General features: G+C 45.4%; 2 long non-coding RNA genes across 3 annotated transcripts in view; one reads left to right on the top strand and one right to left on the bottom strand.

Moving 5' to 3' along the window:
• LOC108589437 (uncharacterized) overlaps positions 1–22,767 on the bottom strand; it is a 43,883-nt gene that overhangs the window by 5,765 nt on the left and 15,351 nt on the right. Inside the window, exons 2-3 of one of the 2 annotated variants that reach the window (XR_001908682.4) lie at positions 20,919–21,132; positions 14,620–15,059 (exon numbers count right to left, since the gene is read on the bottom strand). This is a non-coding gene — a long non-coding RNA (uncharacterized LOC108589437). Of the gene's footprint in view, positions 1–14,619; positions 15,060–20,918; positions 21,133–22,767 lie in introns of those variants that run through there. The other variant, XR_013530669.1, reaches the window with a different exon arrangement.
• On the top strand, positions 15,820–17,146 carry LOC108589436 (uncharacterized). The gene is made up of 3 exons (XR_004737619.3): positions 15,820–16,062; positions 16,221–16,347; positions 16,900–17,146. It is a non-coding gene; the product is annotated as an uncharacterized LOC108589436 (long non-coding RNA).

Raw genomic sequence — 22,767 nt, 5'->3', positions numbered from 1 at the left:
AATATCCTTGGTGATCCCCCAGGAGAAGTCACTGAGGGGATCAGAGTGGGTAACCCACTGGCTGCACCCAGGGTCTCTGACCAAAACAGGGAAGTCGGAGAGGAAGCAGTCAGCTGGCCCAGGACACTCAGGCCAGATGCAGGAGGGGCTGTTGTGTTTACTAAACCAAGTGTGAAATCATTATCTGGGAGAAATTGGAAGCCTCATGCCCCGCTGGTGGAAATGCAAAATAATGCAGGTGCAGCCACCATGGAAAACAGTTTGGTGGTTCATCAAGTTAAACCCAGAACTACCACTTGACCCAGCAATTCCACTCCTAGGTATACACCTAAGAGAACTGAAAGCAGATGTTCAAACAAAAACGTATGCAGAATGTTCATTATAGTTCATGGCAGCGTTATTCATAATAGAAGATGGAAACAACCCAAATGTTCATCAATAAATGAATAAACAAAAGATGGCATACTCACCCAGTTGAATATTATTCAAACGTAAAAAGAAATGAAATACTAATATACGCTACAACGTGGGTGAACCTGAGAGCATTATGCTGAGTGAAAGAAATCAGACATGGTCGGGCACGGTGGCTCACACCTGTGATCCCAGCACTTTGGGAGGCTGAGGCAAGTGGATCACCTGAGATCGGGAGTTGGAGACCAGACTGGCCAACATGGTGAAACCCTGTCTCTACTAAAAATACAAAATTAGCAGAATTGCTTGAGGCTGGGAGGCAGAGGTTGCAGTGAGCCAAGATTGTGCCATCGTACTCCAGCCTGGGCAACAAAAGCAAAACACCATCTCAAAAAAAAAAGAAGAAGCCAGACACAAAAGGCCACATATCGTATGACTTCACTATATGAAATAGCCAAAATAGCTCCAGGAGCAGTGGCTCACGCCTGTAATCCCAGCATCTTGTGAGGCTGAGGCGGGTGGATCACTTGAGGCCAGGAGTTTGAGACCAGCCTGGGCAACATGGTGAAACCCCGTCTCTACTAAAAAAATACCAAAAAAAAATTAGGCCTGGTGGTGGAGGCCTGTAATCCCAGCTTTTCAGGAGGCTGAGGCAGGAGAATCTTTTGAACCCGGGAGGTGGAGGGTGCAGTGAGTCAAGATCACACCTGCACTCCAGCCTGGGTGACAGAGCGAGACACTCCGTCTTAGAAACGAAATATCCAAAATAGACAAATCTATACAGACAAACACAGATTCATGGTAGCCAGGAGCTGGGGAGAGGCTGCTAATGAGTATGGATATTCCATCTGGGATGATGAAAAAATTCTGGAACTAGAATATACTTAAAGCCACCGAATCAAACACTTTGAAATGGTTACATTGGTGGAGAGACCCCCCCCAAAAGGTATCCAGCAATTTTCCTCCTTCCTAAGTTCACACACTTTGATTTACTTGAAAAGGAACTTGATCCACAACAGAGTAAAAGCAAAGTTTCAAGCTTTTAGTCATTCTCTGATGTCAGATTTGCCTCATCTGGAAGCAACGTGATGTCTGGAGACTGCTCTGAGAAGCTGGTGCCGAAGGAGGAGGACGGTGCCGAAGGAGGAGGACGGTGCCCAAGGAGGAGGACGGTGCCGAAGGAGGAGGACGGTGCCCAAGGAGGAGGACGGTGCCAAAGGAGGAGGACGGTGCCGAAGGAGGAGGACGGTGCCCAAGGAGGAGGACGGTGCCAAAGGAGGAGGACGGTGCCCGGCCAGCCGCATCCAAGTCACCGTTCAGTAACACCCTTAGCTTTGCAGAGGACTTGCAAGACCTTTGCAACACCTCGCTTTTCACCTCCCATCCTCACGTCTACATTGTGACAGACAGACGGGGCTGTGGTTATTTTCTCACTACAGAGGAAGAAGCTGAGATTCTTGGGGATGAGTCTAGATTCAGCATCTAGACTCTGTCCAGTGCTGCTTTCCCCAAGAGCACCTCCCTGGTTTGACATATCATCTTGGGCTGAAAGCCTGAGAATCTTTGGCAGAGAACCACTGTGAAGCTCCACCATGGGTTGCCTGAGCGCAGTAGTGAAATCAGAGAGACTTGTATTCTTTCTCCAGTTCTGCCCCTAGGGAGGCAGCTGGCCCGCCCGAAGGCAGCAGGGAGCGGTGAGGAAATGAAGTACAACTCAGGGTCTTAAAACCAACACCAGGGAATTTTTCTTTCTTTTTTTTTTTTCTTTCCCAAGATTAATCACCTGGCCATGTCCTTTTAAAACACATCACAAGAACCCGAATACCCTTAGACTGAACCATGTGAAATCTGCAGGTGTGTGTAAGTATAGTGAGTAGAATTTTGTCCCTCAGAAAGACATGTTCAAGTCCTAACCATCGTACCTGTAACTATGACTTTATTTGGAAAGAAGGACTTTACCAATGCAATCACATTAATATGAAGTCATACCAGATTAGGGTGGGCCCCGATCCAATGACTAATATCCTTACAAGAAGAGGGTCATTTGGACATAGAGACACGGAAGCAACCCAGGGATGAAGGCATGTGGTGACCGAAGCAAGGAGTGCAGGCCACCACTAGAAACCAGGAGGGTTCCCTAGAGCTGCCTTTGGGAGCATGACCCTGCTGCCACCTTGACTGGTTGGAAGAACGTCCTCTAGGACTGTGAGAGAATACATTCCCATTGTTTTAAGTCACTCAGTTTGTAGTCAATATTTCCTGCAGCAGTTGGAAATTATTAATATAGTAAGGGCAAGACGGTTGGATGCTGGTCCTTTCACATGGCACCATCTCACAGTGCGTCAGGAGCCTGTTATGGGTCCCTCAACTTCAGCCACCCACTAGACGCCCAGCTGGCCCCTGGGGAAGAGGCGAGCAGCCTCAGCTTGCTGGGCCCTGGGCTTGGGTGCTCATGGAGCAGGCACCATCCTGGCATCTTTGACTCACAGCAATGGTTACTGCCTCTTGACAGGCCCTGGGCAGAGCTCAGTCCACCACTTCCCTCTTCTCTCATGACTCACTCTCCTAGCCAAGAGTTTGGCAAACAGCTTCTACAAAGGGACGTATCTTCAGCTACGTGGGCCATGTGGTCTCTGCCATGACTTCTCAACCCTGCTGCCGTAGTGTGGAAGCAGCCATAACAATACCTAAATGAGTGAGCATGTTATGTTCCTGTAACACTTTATTTGTGGACACTGAAATCTGAATTTCATAAAATTGAATATGAATATAAATTGAATATGAATGTAAATTGCATATACTTGAAATTTCATATAAATTGAATTTCATATAATTTTCATGTGTCACAAAATAGTACTCTTGAAAAAATTTTTTCAAATATTCAAAAATGTGAAAACCATTCTTAGCTTGCCAAACAGTATAAAAACAGACAGCAGTGGCCAAGCACGGTGGCTCACACCTGTAATCCCAGCACTTTGGGAGGCTGAGGCGGGTGGATCACCTGAGATCAGGAGTTCGAGACCAGTCTAGCCAACATGGTGAAAACCTATCTCTATTAAAAATACAAAAAATTAGCCAGGCATGGTGGCAGATGCCTGTAATCCCAGCTACTCAGGAGGCTGAGGTAGGAGAATCGCTTGAATCCGGGAGGCGGAGGTTGCAGTGAGCCAGGATCACACCTGGGCAACAAGAGTGAAATTCCATCTCGGGAGAAAAAAAAATCACAGGCAGCGGCCCTGTGCCTGTAAATACTAAATATATTAGATGATCCACAGATTCCTGTCTCCAGCTTAGGCATCTTTTAGGAGCTTCAAATATCCATCTATGTCCACTTGGATGTGGAATGTATTAAATATTTCAAATGTAACATATTCTAATTGCCACTTTTGAGCTCCCTCCCCACCTGATACCTATCCCATCCCTGTGGTTTTCAAACATGAGGATACCCCATCTCAGAACTTAACCAATCAGGCCGGGCGTGGTGGCTTACGCCTATAATCCCAGCACTTTGGGAGGCCGAGGCAGGTGGATCACCTAAGGTCAGGAGTTTGAGACCAGCCTGGCCAACGTGGTGAAACCCTGTCTCTACCAAAAATACAAAATTTAGCGTGGCGTGGTGGCACGTGCCTGTAGTCCCAGCTACTCCAGAGGCGGAGGCACGATAATTGCTTGAACCTGGGAGGCGGAAGCTGCAGTGAGCTGAGATCTCACCACTGCACTCCAGTCTGGGTGGCAGAGCGAGACTCTGTCTCAAAAATTAAAATAAATCAAAACACCACATGATTCAGTAATTCCACTTCTGGGTATACATCCAAAAGAATTAAAAGCAGGGTCACCTTGAGGAATCGCCACACCGTCTTCCACAATGGTTGAACTAATTTACACTCCCACCAACAGTGTAAAAGTGTTCCTTTTTCTCCACATCCTCTCCAGCATCTGTTGTCTCCAGATTTTTTAATGATCGCCATTCTAACTGGCGTGAGATGGTATCTCAATGTGGTTTTGATTTGCATCTCTCTGATGACCAGTGACGATGAGCATTTTTTCATATGATTGTTGGCCTCATATATGTCTTCTTTCGTAAAGTATCTGTTCATATCCTTTGCCCACATGGAATATTATGCAGCAATCAGAAATGATGAGTTTGTGTCGTTTGTAGGGACATGGATGAATCTGGAGAACGTCATCCTCAGCAAACTGACACAAGAACAGAAAATGAAACACCGCATATTCTCACTCATAGGTGGGTGATGAAAAATGAGAACACATGGACACAGAAAGGGGAGTACTAAACACTGGGGTCTATTGGGGGGAAAAGGGGAGGGCCAGTGGGAGGGGGAGGTGGGGAGGGATAGCCTGGGGAGAAAAGCCAAATGTGGGTGAAGGGGAGAAGAAAAGAAAGCACACTGCCCTGTGTGTACCTACGCAACTGTCTTGCATGCTCTGCTCATGTACCCCAAAACCTATAATCCAATAAAAAATTAAAAAAAAAAAAAAGCAGGGTCACCAAGAGATAATTGTATACTCATCTTCGCAGCAGTATTATTCACAATAGCAACCCAAGCACCCATCCACAGGGGAATGGATAAGCAAAATGTAGTCTATGCACACAATGGAATATTACACAGTCTTAAGAAGGAAGAAGACTCTGACCCATGCTACAACACGGATGAATCTTTTTTTGTTTTTTGAGACAGAGTTTCACTCTTGTTGCCTAGTCTGGAACTCAATGGCGTGATCTCAGCTCACTGCAACCTCCGCCTCCCGGGTTCAAGCAATTCTCCTGCCTCAGTTTCCCAAGTAGCTGGGATTACAGGTGCCCGCCACCACACTTGGCTAATTTTCGTATTTTTAGTAGAGACGGGGTTTCTCCATGTCGATCAGGCTGGTCTCGAACTCCTGACCTCAGGTAATCCACCCTCCTTGGCCTCCCAAAGTGCTGTGATTATAGGCATGAGCCACTGCGCCTGGCCCAACATGGATGAATCTTAAGGACATTACATGAAGTGAAATACGTCCGTCACAAAAGGACACACACTATATGACTCCACTTAGATGATATTCTGAGTAGTAAAATTTACAGAGACAGAAAGAAGAATGTTGGCTTCCACGAATGAGAGGGAAGAGGAAATGGGAATTGTTTAACTGGCACAGAATTTTAGTTTTGCAAGATGCAGTGAGTTGTGGAGATTGGCTGAATAACAATGCGATGTATTTAACACTACTAAACTGTATACTTAAGATGATAAAGACAGTACATTTTATATTTTATTTTTGTATTTTGCCACAATCTTTTGCAAAACTCCAGTTCCTTCCTCGTTCTCTGTGCCCCTCTGTGATCTGGCCCCACCTCCATCTCTGACCTCATTTTCTACGCCCCCTCCCCTGCTCCCTCAGCTCCAGCCATTCTGGCCTTCCGGCTAACACCCGTTAAAGCATTTAACACCCACTAAGGCATTTCCACCTGGAATCTTCTTCCTCTGGAGAGTCTCATGACTTACCCTTCCACTTCCACAGTGTCTGCTCAAGGAGACCTTCCCTCACCACCCTTTCTAGAATGGCAGTTGCCCCCTCTTTGTTCCTTTTTGCCGCACTTCCTAACTTGACATTAGGTTGTTTGTTTGTTTGTTTGCAAACAGGGTCTTGGTCTGTGGCCCAGGCTGGAGTGCAGTGGTGTGATCACAGCTCACTGCAGCCTCAACCTCCCAGGCTCAAGTGATTCACCCACCCCAGCCTCCCAAGGCCTCTGGTCCAAGGGACCAGACTCATGCCATCACCCCCAGCTAATTTTTTGATTTTTTGTAGAGACAAGTGTTATAAGTAGAATTTTCAATGCCACAAAAGAAGTAGCACTTGAATATAAATTTCCTCAGCAAGGCAATTTACTTTTATAGAAGGGTGCGGCTCACAGATGGAACAATGGCAAGCACATGCTTGAACAAGTAGGGAAGAGGTACTTATGCCTGATGGGGATCATCCCTAGTGCTGTGTCATTCCCCTATTGGCTAGGGTTAGACTACACAAGCTAGACTAATCCCAATTGGCTATTTTAAAGAGAGCAGGGGTCCCAGCTGGAGTGGCAGGGTGGGTGTTTTGGCGGGAAGGACAGTTACGGATGGGTCAGAGCAGGTAGTCAGGGGTCACCTAGGTCAAAGAAGGTGACCGGAGCAGGTGATGGGGATGAGTCAGGACAGAGCTGGGGTCCAGGGGAACAGATGTGAACTGCTGATTAGAACCTGGTGGAGAAGGTTGTTGACTGGAATTACGAGGAAGTTAAACTTTAAAATAGAGAATTAAAGAATAAGAGAGCTGAACACACTGACACACTGATTCTTTGAAGAGAAACTTGGGTTCACTATAACACAAGGTCTTGCTATGTTGCCCAGGCTGGTCTTAAACTCCTGAGTTAAAGCAGTCCTCCCACCGCCACCTCCCAAAGTGCTAGGATTACAGGAGTGAGCCACCACACCCAGCCGACATTATAGGTGCAATTGTCTGCTTGTTTATTCTTTCTCCTTGTGAAAGCAGGAGTTTTTGTCTGCTTAGCTTCCCACATAGCTCCTGGCACATAGGAGGTGCTCAATAAATGCACTGTCTGTGCAACGAGTTGCTAAGAGAATAAATGTGAGCCCTGCAATACAATCTCACATAGAAAGACAAGGGTGGGGCTCTCCAGGGACTTCAAATCACCTTCTTAATGCTCAGTAAATTCAACTTTTTCCCTGGACAATAGAGAATGAAATTGTATGTGTAAAATACTCAGAGCTTTTAGAGAAAATAGTTACAAAATTCATGGAACCCACACACAGTAAAGCTCAATGTTCTGGAATGCAGCTCTTTAGTACTGACCTGATTTAAACATTCAAACATAAGCTGTTTTTTCCATGTTCTTTAATCACAAATAAGGCTGCTGGTCTAGGATCAGGACACCTGGACTGGTGGAGTCATGAGGACTCCTGGGTGACTAGTGGCAGCACTCACTTGTGGCATGACCCTGGGGAGGCCACTGTTCCTTGCTGCGCCTCCATTTTCTTTCCAGTCCTGCACAAGAACCAGGTCCCTTCCGGGTCCCATGGGTCCCTTCCGACTTGAACATTTTCGCAACTTCCCATGGGTTCCCCTTTGGTCTCAACATTTTCACAACTTCAGAAATTTGTAGTTCATTCATTCTTCAAGGTTTCTGAGAGTTTAAGTTCATCTGAAACTGCTAATTTGTCAGGTTCCTTTTTTGCCCTTCCATCATTTGGCAACGCAATACAGAAAAACAGCTCTACCCAGGAGTAAAACCACAATGCTTCATGTCATATCAAACCCAAATGCAATGGGGAGGGGAGGGAAGAGGGACATTTACTCATTCTTGGAATAAGAAGGAGTTTGAACTCAAATCTACATTATTTACGGTAACACCATTCATCCTGACAAGCTGCTGTGTTTTTTATGAGGCTGTAAGATGTAATTGCTCAGGCATTCAGATGGTATTAGAACAAGGGAGTGTCATCCTATCAATAGAAACAAAACAAATTCTGTCTTTGGGGAGGCCAAGAGTGGGGCATAAGTGAGGCCAAGAGTGAGGCCACAGCAAGGGAGACTGAGGCTGGGACATCAAGCACTGGGGCTGGGGGTGGGGTGGCTGCAGCAGTTCCCCGCTCCAGCCTGCCCTTCCTACAAGCCCGCCCCATACTCACCCCGGCTGAAGTGAAGCAGGAAGTGGAGCAGGTGATCCTCGGGCTCCAGGAGCTCAGGGGGGAAGGAGGGCAGCAGGGACTTTCAGTGATGGCTACAGGAAATTTACCAAGTGGAACAGGAGACTCCAGAGAGTTCATGTGCTTTTCCGAAGAAGGACCCAAAAGGTACTTAGGCCAAAAATAGATGACTAGATGAGTGTGTGTGTACGCGTGCACATGTGTGTGTGTACGCGCACGCGTGTGTGCGTGTGTACATGTGGCAGTTCTGGTAATCTACAAAGACAAGGCTGGCTCTTCCCAACTTAATCCTCCCACTTGCCCCCATAGCCCCTTCCGTTCTTGTATGTCTGAGCCTGTCTGTCTGGCAGATCGAAAGGTGAACCTAGCAGCCTCTGGGGAGAATTAGAAAGGCAGAGAAAATTAGGCTAACAAGTTTGGCCACCCCCGCCCCCAGCCAAAGAAGCTGCTATCATAAAAGGGGAAGGGCCGTTACTTCATTGTCTACTCTGGCCTCTGTGAGCAGAATTTGTTCTCGTGGAACGTAGCCAGAGAAAGTACAAGTGAAAATGCAAGGCACTGTTTTCACCCAAGATATAAAACGCCATGGCCCCGGCAGCGTAGGTGCCCACCACTGCCACTGCTCATCCACCTCACCTCACTGTCGCTCATGCACAGATGGCCCTGTGGCCTCATTTCCTGAGAACCTCAGAGGACATGGAATCACTCTAGCCGTCTGAAAACTCCTTAGCGCCTTAGCACTGTGAGCCAGAGTGGCCTCAGTTGTTTGAGGAAGTGGCAGTGACCAGCAGAAGACAACCTTCATTGAAGGCAAAAACGAGGTGATTTCACACAGTTCTGCGGATAGCAGAGGCCTCTCCTTGAATGCAAAGGTCACCATGACAGGAGACAAACATATGGCAATTCACTGGGCAGTAATGAACAGGTGTGCCCTCTGGGCGTGCCCAGAAATAACTGGAGTTGGACATATTCAAAGACAACCAGACATCCAGGAAACCATGACGCCATGAGTAGAGCCGGCAGACGAAAGAGACTCCCAGAGATTTCAGATTCAACTCACTAGACAGAGACTAAAACAATTCTAGTTACTCTGTGCAAAGAAATAGTCAACAAATTTGCAAATTCTAACCAGGAACTGGAAAGTATAAAAAGTGTCACATAGTTAACGTGAAAAGAAGAACTCAAAAGAACTTTTAGAGGTGAAAGTACAATAACTACAATTAAAAGCCATATAAATGGCTTTAACCACACTTTGAACACAGCTGAAGAATTTGTATACCAAAATTAAAGCAGAAGAAACATCCAGATTGCAGTATAAGGAGACAGAAAGATTAAAACCCAAAAGAGAGGGTAATTGACTTTGAATATACAGTAAGGTGACCTAACATCCATTTAATGGCAGTATCAAAAGAAGTAAAAAAAAGCAAAGATCCAAAAGAAAATATTTTAATATATCATGATGGAGGAAGGAGGGAGGGTGGGAGAAAGGAAAAAAGGAAGGAAAGAGGGAGGAAGGGAGGATGGGAGGAAGGGAGGAAGACAAGGGAGGAGGGAGGGAGGAAGGAAGGGAGGAAGAGTGATGGGGTAGTGGGGAAGGAGGGAGGGAAGGAAAACATTTTATTTTTTTTGGGACGGAGGCTCGCTCTGTTGCCCACGCTGGAGTGCAGTGGTGTGATCTCTGCTCACCACAACCTCTGCCTCCTGGGTTCAAGCAATTCTCCTTCCTCAGCCTCCTAAGTAGCTGGGATTATAGGTGCGTGCCACCATGCTCAGCTAATTTTTGTATTTTTAGTAGAGACAAGGTTTCACTATGTTGGCCAGGCTGATCTCGAAATCCTGACCTCATGATCTGCCCGCCTCAGCCTCCCAAAGTGCTGGGATTACAGGCATGAGCCACCCCATCCAGCCAGGAAAACTTTCAAAACAGTCATAGGAAGAAAGAGATCGCCTTTAAAGAAGCCATAAATAGTCAACAGACTTTTTTCAAAGCCACATTGGAATCCAAAAGAAAAGCCTAGATCCCATGAAAAATATCCTTTAAGAGTGAAGTTGAAATATAGACATTTGGGACAAGAAAAAAACCTACAAACAAAACCCCAAGAGCATTCACCACTAGCAGGTCAGCATCTTTGCAGAGGAAAAGGAGAGCAGCGCCCAGAGCCGTGTGGAATGCTGGAGCTGACATTTTGCTTGGAGCTTCCAAGGGAAAATCACTCCTTGATGACCTGTGTGGACCAATGATCATGGGCATCAGTGTGAATCAGACGGACCCCACATATGTCTTTATTATTCTCTAGAGCGTATGTGAATTTATACACACACATTCCGGGGCCTCCAGGGCCTCTGAGGAAGGACACAAGTCCTCTTAAAGCACCTCAAAGGCAAGGAAAGCCATACAGATTTGAGGCAATGATCATACGTGAAATCACTCCCTTAAAGTGACTGAAAGAGTATCAGTTGGGCTCAAGCAGTGAAACAAATGTCAAATGCATCAGGCATCTGTGATATGAATTTACAGGCACATCTGAGCAAGAGCCCAGCAGTAAGTCCTCATGTTGTGACTGGATCTTGGGGGGACCCCTGGAATTCTCTGGGAGAGCTCCGACCTAGGACCGGCCCCCCCTCCTGGCTTCCCTGCCAGGAGCCACCTTCAGACACCAAGGGACTATGAGTTCCTTCTCGCTAGCTTCTCCCTTGTAATTCCCAACGTCTCTGGCCACTGGCAGCTCTCCCCTCGAGGCTGGAAGGCTACTGATGATTCCAGGGAAGTGCTGCGTGCACTGATCCCAACCCCAGACGACCTTGAGAAGGCTGGGGGGAATCTTATTCCCAGGATCATAAAACTTGCGGGAGAGGAGGAGTTTGAAAGCAATTAATAACCTGCTGAGGACGTGACCAGACTCAGACTAACTTCCTGAAAACGAGGCACTTGTGTGTGTCTTCTCTCCCGATGTAACATCACAACTGCCTGGTGAACAACCAGCTCAAGGAACAGAAAAAGGAGATTTGCTGCTGTCGCTAGGGCTAGGGCGCCAAATGCATTAAGGCCCTTGATGGGGGAGTTAAGCCTGCATTTTAGGGGTCCAGCATTATGGGGTAACCAAGAACTGTCAGCTCTCTAAGTGGTAAACATAATTTTCCCCTGTAGGAGACTATTCCACATCTTGATGAAAGCAAAGTTATAAAGTGAGACTGTTCCACCCACCCCACCCCCCACCCACCTCAGTCATGAGCATCCAAGGTGCCTTTTCTTTTTAGAGTCAGGGTGTCATTCTGTCACCTAGGCTGGAGTACAGTGGTGTGATCGTAGCTCACTGAAGCCTCGAACTCCTGGCTCAAGCCATCCTCCCACCTCAGCCTCCTGAGTAGCTGGAACCACAGGCACACACCACCATGCCTGTCTCAGGTGCCATTTCTTGAAGCATCTTCCACCTGGGTCTGAGTCTTGCTCCTGGAGTTGTCCTTTGGCCAGGGCTGCTGGCACCTGAAGCCACCCTGACCCCTGAATATCCCCCAGACACACTAGTCCTGGCTCTCTCATTCTTCACGATGTCCATCGGGGCAGAGACCAGCCAATGGGAGGTCAGACCCTCCCTCCTCCAGACTCAGCAACACGAATGGGCTTTCGTTATGTGCTTCTTCACAGATTTTATCTTTTTTCATTTTTGTGTCCCTTAGGATAGGAGTTTCTAGCTCTACTTAATAGATGAATGTGGGGCCAGGCACAATGGCTCATGCCTGTAATCTCAGCACTTTAAGAGGCCAAGGTAGGTGACTCACTTGAGATCAGGAGTTCAAGACTAGCCAGGCCAACATGGTGAAACCCTGTCTCTACAGAAAATACAAAAATTAGCCAGGCTTGGTGGTAGGTACCTGTAGTTCCAGCTACTTGGGAGGTTGAGGCAGGAGAATTGCTTGAATCTGGGAGACAGAGGTTGCAGTGAGCCGAGACTGTACCACTGCACTCCAGCCTGGGTGACACAGCAAGACTCCATCTCAAAATAAATAAATAAAGATGAATGTGGTAGGCAGAAGAAAGAAGCACACAGCCTGACCCCTGAGACCTGTGAGTGTTTCCCTCTGTGGCAAAAGAGACTTTGAAGATGAGACTAAGTCAAAGATCTTGAGATAAAGATATTCTTCTGGATTATCATAGCAGCATCTAAATGCAACCCCAAGTGTTCTTACAAGCAGGAGGCGGAGGGAGATTTGACAGGAAAGAAGGCAATGAAACAAGGCACTGCTCTGCTGGCTTTGAAGATGGGGCAAGGGGTCACCAATCAAGGAATGCAAGGAATGCGGCGTTAGAAGCTGGCAAAGACAAGGAAATGGGTTCTCCTAGAGCCTCCACGGGATCTTGGTCCCACCAACATCTCGATTTTAGCCCGATGAAATTGATTTCAGACTTCTGACCTCCAGAATGCTAAGAGAATAAATGAGTGTTGTTTTAAGTCAAGTTTGTGGTGATATATTACAGAGGCAATAGGAAAGTAATAAAATGAGGAAACAGAGACGTTTAATGACTTGCTTCAAGTCACCCAGCAAGTCAGTGGAGCTGGAATTCACACTCTGGCTTTTGGATTCTAAGCCTCATATTCTTTCTGTTATACCATATACCATGCTGCTTCTGAGACTTGGCAGCAATTGAGAGTGTAATAATTGGGGAACAGATGGAATAGGTAAGCAGTGTGTGTGTGTGTGTGTGTGTGTGTGTGTGTGTGTGTGTTAGCAGAGGAAGAGAAAAGGGTAAGAAAGAGAACATGTCATTGACTTGTATTTATCTCTCAAACTATCCAATAGGAAATTGAGAAACACCAAATACAAATTATAAAAAGGTATTATTAGGCTCAACGCTTTGCCTCTGTTTTCTCTGGCCATGGTGTAGTTGGTCTTCATACTGCAATACAGTGATGATCTTGTTCTGGTCAGGTGTTCACCTAAAGTACTGGTCTTACAGAAAGGCTGGAAAGAAAACAAATGGGTTGGGTGTACTGGCTCACATCTGCCATCCCAGCACTTTGGGAGGCCAAGGAGGGCAGATCACTTGAGATCAGGGGTTCGAGACCAGTTTGGCCAATATGGTGAAACCCCACCTCTACTAAAAATACAAAAATTATCTGGGACTGATGTCACATACCCATAGTCCCAGCTACTCAGGAGGCTGAGACAAGAGAATTGCTTGAACCTGGTAGGTGGGGGTTGCAGTAAGCCAAGATCATACCATTGCACTCCAGCCTGGGAGACAGAGTGAGACTCCGTCTCTCAAAAAACAAACAACAAAAATTAAAAAATGACTGTCCCTTGTGGGCCTTGTCAAATAACAGAAAGCATATAGAATAGATACAAGCCAGGGCTCAGGTCCTGAAGGCTGGGGTTCAAGGTCTGCATTTCCTAAAGGAAACCTAGGGCAAGCACATCTCTAATGGACAGGGGTCACTTTTGTGCCAGACATCAGCCTTGAGCTCTTGCTTACTTGGTACATGTTGCATTTTCTCCTTCATTTTTAGCTCTTCAGGAACCCCGAGAATGGTAAACTGGGAAGGCACCTCACTTCACAAGGAATCTGGGGCCCAGAGAGGTTAGGGGTGGTTCAGATGCTACTGGTTATGACCGCAATCTGATGGGTCATCATTACTTGAAGGAGTGAGCAGAGCTTTGCTTAACTTCCTTAAAGCTCTCAATGAGAGAAGCAGAAGTGTCCGTCCCTTTGTGAAGAAAGCAATTTATCATGAAATCCTCCCTGTTGCTGAACTATTTAATACTTGTTTACATACGAAAACTCCATTGGTTAGTTACTGCTTGGACATGATGCCATCTGAGAGGTCACAACACATTTTATGTCCTTGGTCAGAAATAGAAAAACAGAAGCACAAGACCCCAAGTCAGAAGATGACAGCATGCCAGAACTTAGTGTCACCAAGCTTTCCTTTCTGTTTTGGGAACCTTTAACGTACCATCCAACAAACACTGGGAAATGTAAGTTGGAAAGGTCCCGCTATTTATTAAATTCCCTCATTATCTTCCAAGGCTTTCCCCCAAAACTGAAATCCCCTTATCAGCTCTCATAAGAACAACAGAAGGAAACAAGCATTTTCTGAGCCTTTGTTCCTCCTCCTGCCTAACCTCCTAACTCAATCTTCACCCCTGGTTTTAAAGCCACTAACACCTCTACTGCTCCCAGGACTTTTCTCTAGCTGGGACACCCGTCAGCCACTTTAATCAGAAGATGCAGTGAAGAGCTGTCTGAAGCTCACTTTGGGGAACCAATGTGGAATCAAAGTAGAAGATTCTTGATGCCCAGGTAGCCATCTTCCACCTAAACAGGGTCCTGCCAACATCATTGTACTGCCTAGCTCACGACAGCACAGTGACAGGATGTGCTGGTGATAACTTTCAGGACTTGCACTGGACAAGTCCTCATAGATGTTGAACTCGCATCGGACAATAAAGCAGGAGTGTAAATAGCGTGGCGGAGGCGATCTAGAGCTTTCAGAAACTCTCATTCTCTGAATCAGGGGACTTTACTTATTTTGTCAATAACATCTACTGGCAGAGAACTCCCAGGCCAGGGAAGCAGTGGGACTCCCCACAGGAAGGAGAGTCACTGGCAACGAACCACGCATGATTTATCTTCACAGTGGACAGTTGGTGCCTTAGATATCATCTTCTACAATCACATCTACATCCTCCCCTTTCTGTTTCAAGCTGTTCTCTTGGGAAACTGTTCACATTTTGAGGAGCTGAAAATGGACTACCTTAAATCAGACTCATGTCGAGATTTCCGGGTTTGCTTTGAGGAATCCACTGATGGTGACTTGCTTAAAATTCTGCAGCTATTCTGTTAGGTCCAATTCGACAGATAGTTACTGAATGATTGCTGTAGCCAGTTTTTGGTGAGCTGGGAGTCTTCGGGTTGTCTCGGGCCTCAAGGAGTTCCCAGTCTATCTGGGAAGACACAGTTAAGAAGTAATGAGCGTTGCAAAGTACACTATAAATAGCAAGGAGATGTTAGTCTAGAGGGCCAGCTACTGCTGTTGCCACTGCAGCAAACTGAAGCCAGAAGGAGAACCAGAGGAAATGCAGAAAATGTGCCTGGAAAAAAATAATAGTAATATATATTGCATGGTGGCCACCCACAATGGTGATCAAGGTTTTTTCCAAGTTCTAATGAAACATCCATTCATTTTTATTTTGTGAGATCCAAGCAGTAATGGCTGGGTATATAAAGAAGTTCCTGTAGGTTAATATGAAGCTGGAAGGAGTTGATAGACTTCAGCAGTGATTTGGGCTATTAATCCAAATCCAAGCCAGTCATTCATTAACCCTCGGGAAGTTGTCTGTGCCAAAGTCATTATTATTGTTATAAACTAAACCCCAAGCCCCAAATGGGTGTATGGCTACTTTTCTCTCCAGGATTCTGAGTGTTTGAGTCAGCCAGGGAGCCTGAATCATTTCCTGAATTCCTTTCTGGTTCATGGAGAGTTAGATTTTGCACAATGCACTTGCTGCCAAGGGAACCCAGCAAAGAGCTCTTTGAGAGGTAACTAGCACTCTTGCCTTTTTACATGAGGTCCTAAGTCACTATGGCAGATGTATCCCAATTTTTGTTTTTCTATACTTCTCTAGTATAAATTTTAGCTGGTAACATGGCTGCCTGGCCAAAAACTACATTTCCCAGCCTCCCTTGCAGTAGCTATGGTCATGTGACTGGGTAAAGGCAGCAGAAGTGATGCGGGTCACATCTTGATCTTGCCCTCAAAAAATTGATAGTATCATCAACCCTCACACCCAGTCCCTTTCCCCCTTTCCACTGCTGAAGAAGAGAACAAGAACCGAAGCATCTCCTTAGACACAGAGATGGAAAGCATGTATTAAGGATGCTGAGCTGCCCCAGGTCAGGACCTGCTGACCTCCAGACTGTGACATGGGAACATCAACTTCTCTCTTGGTAAGTCACTGTATTTTGGAGTCTTTTTGTTACAGCAGCTACGACTGTACTCCTACAAACACAGTGCCTGCCAAGCAAACCTGTGGCCCCAGTTCAGGGACCCTTCCATATTATAGGCTGATGTATCAAGGCAGTGGCTTTTTTTTTCTTTGAAACAGGGTCTCAGGCTGGAGTTCAGTGGCACAATCTTGGCTCATTGCAACCTCTGCTTCCCAGGTTCAAGTGATCCTCCCACCTCCGCTTCCTGAGTAGCTGAGACTACATGCAAATGCCAACCATGCCCAGGTAATATTTTTCATATTTTTGTAGAGATGGGTGTCTCAAACTCCTGAGTTCTAGTGATCCAACTGCTTCAGCTTCCCAAAGTGCTGGAACTACAGGCATGAGCCATCACGCCCAGCTGGCAGTGGCTCTTTTTAATATTGTCTCATTTAATTATCTCAATAGTCCTGTGTGGTTGGTATTATTGCTGTACTATTTTAAAGATGAGAAAACTGCGGTAGAAATATATCAAAAAACTTGCTCAAGATTCCACAAGCAAGTAGGCGGTAGAGTGAAGATTCCAACTCAGCAGCGTAACTCCCTGTTACCTCTTCCCTGTCTTGCCATTTCCCTGTAAGATGACGTGGTCATATCAGCATTCCCTTTGAGGTCCAGATAAATACATACCCCGGGTTAAACCAATTCCAGAAAATAGTCTGACTTGGCTCTGTGTGGGTGTAATCCACCAGTCTTACTTTTCTAAAGGCAACATCGATCGGTCACCCTCAAAAGCTCCACCAGGTGGTTCAATAGTTCAGCAGCTCCACATTGATTGAATTCCTATTGTTTTCCCAGGCATTAAGTTTGACACTGGGGACATAAAAATGGGTAACACACGGCCCTGGATCTCAAGGAACCAGCCTCCTGATGGAAAATAAAAGAGAGAGAGACTTAAATGGATGATTTCAGCATAATGAATGTGACGGGTGATAAGATAAGGCAATGCATCTGGTATCACTGCTTTTCCAAGGCTTCTAAAGGGGTAAAAAATTACCCAGTGGGTATTTGAAGGAGAAAGTAAATAAAAGAAAATCTACCAAGACCTGTGCTATTTGGTAATACATGTTATTTTATCTAATCTGTACCACAAAACTAAGAGGGGTATAATTTTATCTCTGTTTTACAAATGGGGAAAGTGAAGGGTTACCAGACCTACGTTCCCAAGTTCCTACGCTCCACAGGAGAGGCAGCATTGAAATCTAGGTTAGCCTGAGTCCAGAGACCACGTTTTACCGACTGTTCCCAAAATAAAGAAGTTGATCCTCTCTCTTAGGAAATTTTTCTTTTCTTGAACCTTTGACTGGAACACACAACACCTGGAATTATGAAAACAGCTAAGAGAAAGTACTAGTTCTTTATAACGTGGTGCTTTCCGTCAGTCTCAGGGAAAGTGTCTCTTATCAACATGGAAAGAAAAGCAAGGTTATAGGCAATTACTGTTTCTTTTTCCTGTTTTGTGGGGAGCTGCTTCTCCCCAACACTGACGGTATTGATTCTGGGGGGTTCAGTCACAGTGTCTGGCCCCCTCAAGGTCTGGCTCATCAGCCCCCCATCCCTCCTGCTAACTCAAAAGCCCAACGGAGGGGCATGTGTCCAAGTAAGGCCAGCCTGAGCTCATCATGCAACTGCTGGAAGAAGAGAGAAGCTCCTTTTGCCCCTCTAGGCATCAAGCCAGGGAGGCCTGGAGGTGAGGCAGTGTGTTCAGTCACAGAAACAATCAATCATTTATTCAATCAATTGATTTTCCTGAAGTCCTAAGCTGGCTTGGGTTCAGTCTCTTTTACTTGCCAATGAAACCATCCTAGTACTGTGGGAAAGGTCTGACTACAGAAAGTGAGATCACAATGTAATTTCAATACTTACATTGCTTATGTTTATTTCTGATTTTATATATTATATACTTTATGTATATAATATTCATATATAAAGTACATATGATTTTACATATAGAATATTATATTTATATATTTGTGTATTATATTTATTACGTTGTATATTTTTACCTGTTTCTTATATTTGTTACTTGAGTGCATAGAGTTTTGACCGGGCATGGTGACTCCCACCTGAAATCCCAGCACTTTGGGAGGCTAGGGTGGGAGTATCTCTTGAGGCCAGGAGCTCAAGACTAGCTTGGGCAACACAGTAAGACCCTTAGCTCTACAAAAAAATCATAAAAGTTAGCACGGTGGCATGCACCTGTAGTCCCAGGTGTTCCAGAGAATACCTTGAGGCCAGAAGTTCAAAGCTGCAGGGAGCTACGATTGCACCACTGCACTCCAGCCTGGGCAACAGAGTAAGACCCTGTCTCAAAACAGACAAACAAAAACTTAAGAGTTTTTTAAGTTCTGAGAATTTCAGGCACCCCACCATTTTCAAATGATACCACAAAGACAAATGCTAAGTTTAAATATTTGGAATCACCATCTTTTTATGTGGCTCCTATGGCAGAAGTTTTTCATGCATTTCTTAACTAAGGTCTGGTCCTCATTTTTATTTGTAAGTTGCCAAGGATGCAGACAGTACCTTCTGGCTTAGTCACCAGCCCCACTCTGTGAGATGTCAACTATGCATATTTAAAGAGTTGTTAAATTTATGTTTCCACCTGAATTGCCATCTTTGTCTAACAAAACCCATGCTATGATAAATACTTCCATTTTTTCTTCTTCTAAAAGGTATTACTCAAAATGGATTTCCCCAGGATTTCGCAGTTTTCTGGACTCTATGACCAAGAGTGGGACTATTTTCCATCTCTATACTGGAGGCCTGGGCTGAAGTGTAAGCAGGTTTGGAGGTGCCTACTTGGGGTGTCATCAGGGTTTTGGGGCTCCTGCCTCACTCCAGAGCCTTACTGTTTGCTTCCTGGGGTCTAAGAGTTCTTGCCCATGGAGCAACCTCAGTTAGCGATGCCTTCAGAATGTAATTCTGCCTGCAAGAGGTGACACATGGATAACTCCACAGTAAGAAACAAATAGCTGAGAGCCAATTCTTTCTAATTCAGCAAGGAGAAAGAGTGAAGTGAGAAAAGGTGGGCAGAGGCTGCCTGATCCTGGGAGAAGCAGCCCACGAATGGGGAGTGAGGAGGAGGGATTCTGAAGGAGGAGGCCGAGAGTACGGGAGCTGCCCTCACAGCTCAGCCTGGCCAGCCATGGCATAATCCTGCCTGTGGCTTCTACTAGCCACGTGACCTCAGGCAGTGCCTTAACTTCTCAGTATCCTCATCTGGTAGTGGAGACAATCAAACCTACATCACAGGGTGTTGTCTTCCTAAAATCTCTCAAATCAATGGAGGGCACAACTCGATGCATGAGGCTCACCATCAGTGGACAGAAATTTAATCCCTAAGGATATCAGGTAAATATTTGTTGAATGTTAGTCAATTAATGAATGAATGCATGCATGAATAAATAAGTAATCACCCCTCCCTCCATTCAGTCAACCAGTCAGCAACCTCCTATCTCACCACATTCTACATTCATTCAACAGATTACTTATTGAATGCCTACTATGTGCCTGGAAGTCAGAACCTGCTCCATAATTTGCCAGGTCTAGCATAAAATGAAAGGGGAGGGTCTTGTCCACAACTTATTAAGGATTTCAAAAAATGCAGAGAGGAGGGCATGTAGCTGGCCACACTGTCAGCATTTTAGGAGCCAGGGACACAATGGTGACAAAATAAGCAAGCACTCCTACCCTTGTGGAGTTTACATTCTAGCAAGAAGAGATAGACAGTAAAACAAATCATTTTGTTTATACAAGAAATATAAATAAATATATCAGAAAAAATATAGAGAATGTTAGAGAGTGATTAGGACTAGTGGGGAAATGAATGAGGGAAATGAGGGAAACGGGTGAGGGAGCAGAGGGGTGGGGTTATTTGATTTTAATGAGGATGGCCAGAAAGGCTTCACTGAGGAGAATCTGAGTGAGAACTGAAAGAGACAAGGAAGGAACTGAGCAGATATCTGGGGAAAGACTTCCCAACAAAGGGAATAGCGAGTGCAAAGGCTCTGCCAGGAGCATGCCAGGTATGTCCAAGGAAGAGCATGGGGCTTGGAGTAGCACACGATGAAGTCAAAGAGGTAGAAGGTCCGGAGGACTCAATCCAAGGCTCCTGCGATGATGCAAGTGACACACAGGGTGGCCTGACGCAGAGTGAGACAGAGAGGTGGTGAGAAGTGAGCAGATTCTGGATATCTTTGGAAGGCAAGGCCAAAGGATTTGCCAACACACTGAATATGGTGTGTGGGCAATAGAGAGGGGTCAAGAATTGCTCCAAGGTTGGGAGACTGAATAAAGCCCAAAGAAGAATGAAGCTGCTGCCGCTGGCTGAGGGGAGGAGGTGGTGGGGAGGAGCAGCTTTGGGGCATCACAGGATATCAGTTTGGGGCACTTTAAGTCTGAGATGCCTCTCAGTGGTTCAAGTAGAGATACCGAGTAGACAGATAGGAATTTTGGAGTTGGGGGTGGGGATGTCCAAGCAGGAGGTACAAATCTGGGTGTCATCAACTGCAGTGCAAGACATAAAAGGTGTCAACCTAAATAATGACAGAGAGAGATAGGATCTCCACAGAAAGAGCTTATTTGGGAATCACAGGGGATTACAACCTGGGGAACATGGGCTATAATGAATCATAGACGTATCCAAAGAGATTGGGGCTAAAGAAAACTTCTAAAGACAAAAAAAAAAAAAAAAAAAAAAAGGAGAATTCCACATAAGCTGTTTGAAAACAGAGACCACTGATGACAGGAGTTGGCAATGTCTCATTGGTGGAGGCTGCCATGGTTGGGCAATTGGCCTTGAGCAAATGGCTTACCTCAAATCCTGCATATTTGAGGAGTTCCTGGCATAGTCCTTGTCATAGGCATATGTGCAGGGATTCCTTGTGACAAGTCCTGTTACAGGCATGTATTCACGTAGGCTTGTTCTTCATGGCCTCCGCCTCCATTTTGTTAGTGTTTGACATAAGTGACTCCATTCTGATACTGATACCTCCACAAAGGAAAGGACCCCCAGCATCTCCAGGCCACCTGGAGAGATGAGACACAAACAGAGGCTTTATAGCAGTACCAGGCAGTCACAAATGAGTGCAGGCAAAGAGCTGAAAGAGGGCATCAGAAAATGGACTCTGAACGTAGGGAGTGGCATGGGCCACACCTGGAGGAATGGGGGCAGGCTGACCAAGAAGAATCCACAGAAAGAGCTGAGCCTGAGCACTGAGCTCAGTGGACCCCAGGGGATCTCACAGAATTCACCTGTCCGTTCTACCTGCAGAATAACTTTCAAATCAACCTGTTTCTCTCCAATGCTACTCCAGCAGCCCAGGTTCTTCTGCTGTTGCTGAGACGACCACAGGTGGGCTCCCTTCTACTCTCACTCCCTCCCAAGGCTTCCTCTTCACAGGAGCACCTGTTCTTAGAATGCAAATCACATCTCATCACTCCTTAGTTTAAAACCCACTCGTGGTTTCCATAGGTTTAGCATTCTGGCCAAGGAAAATCATGTGAAAACTTTTCAAGGCAGTGGGGCTCCAACGAGCTGTTGAAAATTCATTGGCAGGTGACACTAAGCTTTATTATTCAAGGCAAAAGGAATCATGGAAACCAGTGTTTCTCAAGCTTCTTTTGGCCAAAACCCACAATAACAAATATGTTTATACCCACACACTGAAACAATCGTTACCCTAACTATACACAATTCACTTTTTTAAAAATGCTATTTGTGGAAAGTAGAAAAGTTCCTTTTAAAGTTTCCTTTCTTGTTAAAGAATAAGTGTGCTAATAACTTTGTTAAGCCCTATCCTATGTAGCTGTTAAACATGCCAGGCTTACAGGCATGTAGTATATTCTATGTCCTTGTACTTTAACCAAGATATCTGTGCTGGACAGGCATGTCCCAGGTCTCCATTGCTTTTACCGGTTTAAAAAAGTTTTAAGTTTTCAGCCAATCAGGTTTTCGTTTAGATTGTGAGGTCTGACTCCGGCCAATGGATATCAGACTCAGCAGGAAGGACGGCCCCAAATGTGTAAGGGATAAATTTGTGTGTTTTTCCTTTGTTCATTGTACTTTCACAGCACAATGGCTAGCAAGGGTAACCTTCCTGCAGTCCAGGAAGAAAAAATTGAATTGCTGAAAAATCCTTTGTCTCGGTGCTAATTTTTCTTTGCAGCACTGAGCATCTATTTCCAACACTATTCTATTCTGTTCTTTTCAATTCTGTTAAATTCCAATCCATTCTATTCTGTTGTATGTCATTTTATTACAATTTTTTAATGCTTGTCACAATAAACTCATTTTGCCAGCCATTAATGTGTTGCAATCTTTGTTTTGTTGGTAGTAAAAGGCAAGGAATTAGGATGACCTACAGTGGAATGAGTGACTCAGCCAGGTGAATCAGTCTGGCTAATAACAGCTCGTGTTCATGGAACAATTCCTGTGTGCCAATCATTTTGCCATTACTTAGATACAATATTACATTTATTCCTCAAAATAAACCCTTAGGTACTGTTATACTTCTTTTACAGTTGAAGTCTTCTGAGGTTTAAGAAAGTTAAAGTCCTTTGGACATGATCACCAGGTAAGAAGTAGAATTTGAGTTTAGGTAGTCTGATTCCAGATCCTAAGCTCTGGCCCCATATCAGTCTAGTTGTAAGGGACTAGAGAGA

The sequence above is a fragment of the Callithrix jacchus genome, chromosome 21 (assembly GCF_049354715.1).
Source record: "Callithrix jacchus isolate 240 chromosome 21, calJac240_pri, whole genome shotgun sequence".
Classification (NCBI taxonomy): domain Eukaryota; kingdom Metazoa; phylum Chordata; class Mammalia; order Primates; family Cebidae; genus Callithrix; species Callithrix jacchus.
The sequence above is the reverse complement of the archived record's forward strand: the minus strand, read 5'-3'. Positions and strand labels throughout refer to the sequence as shown.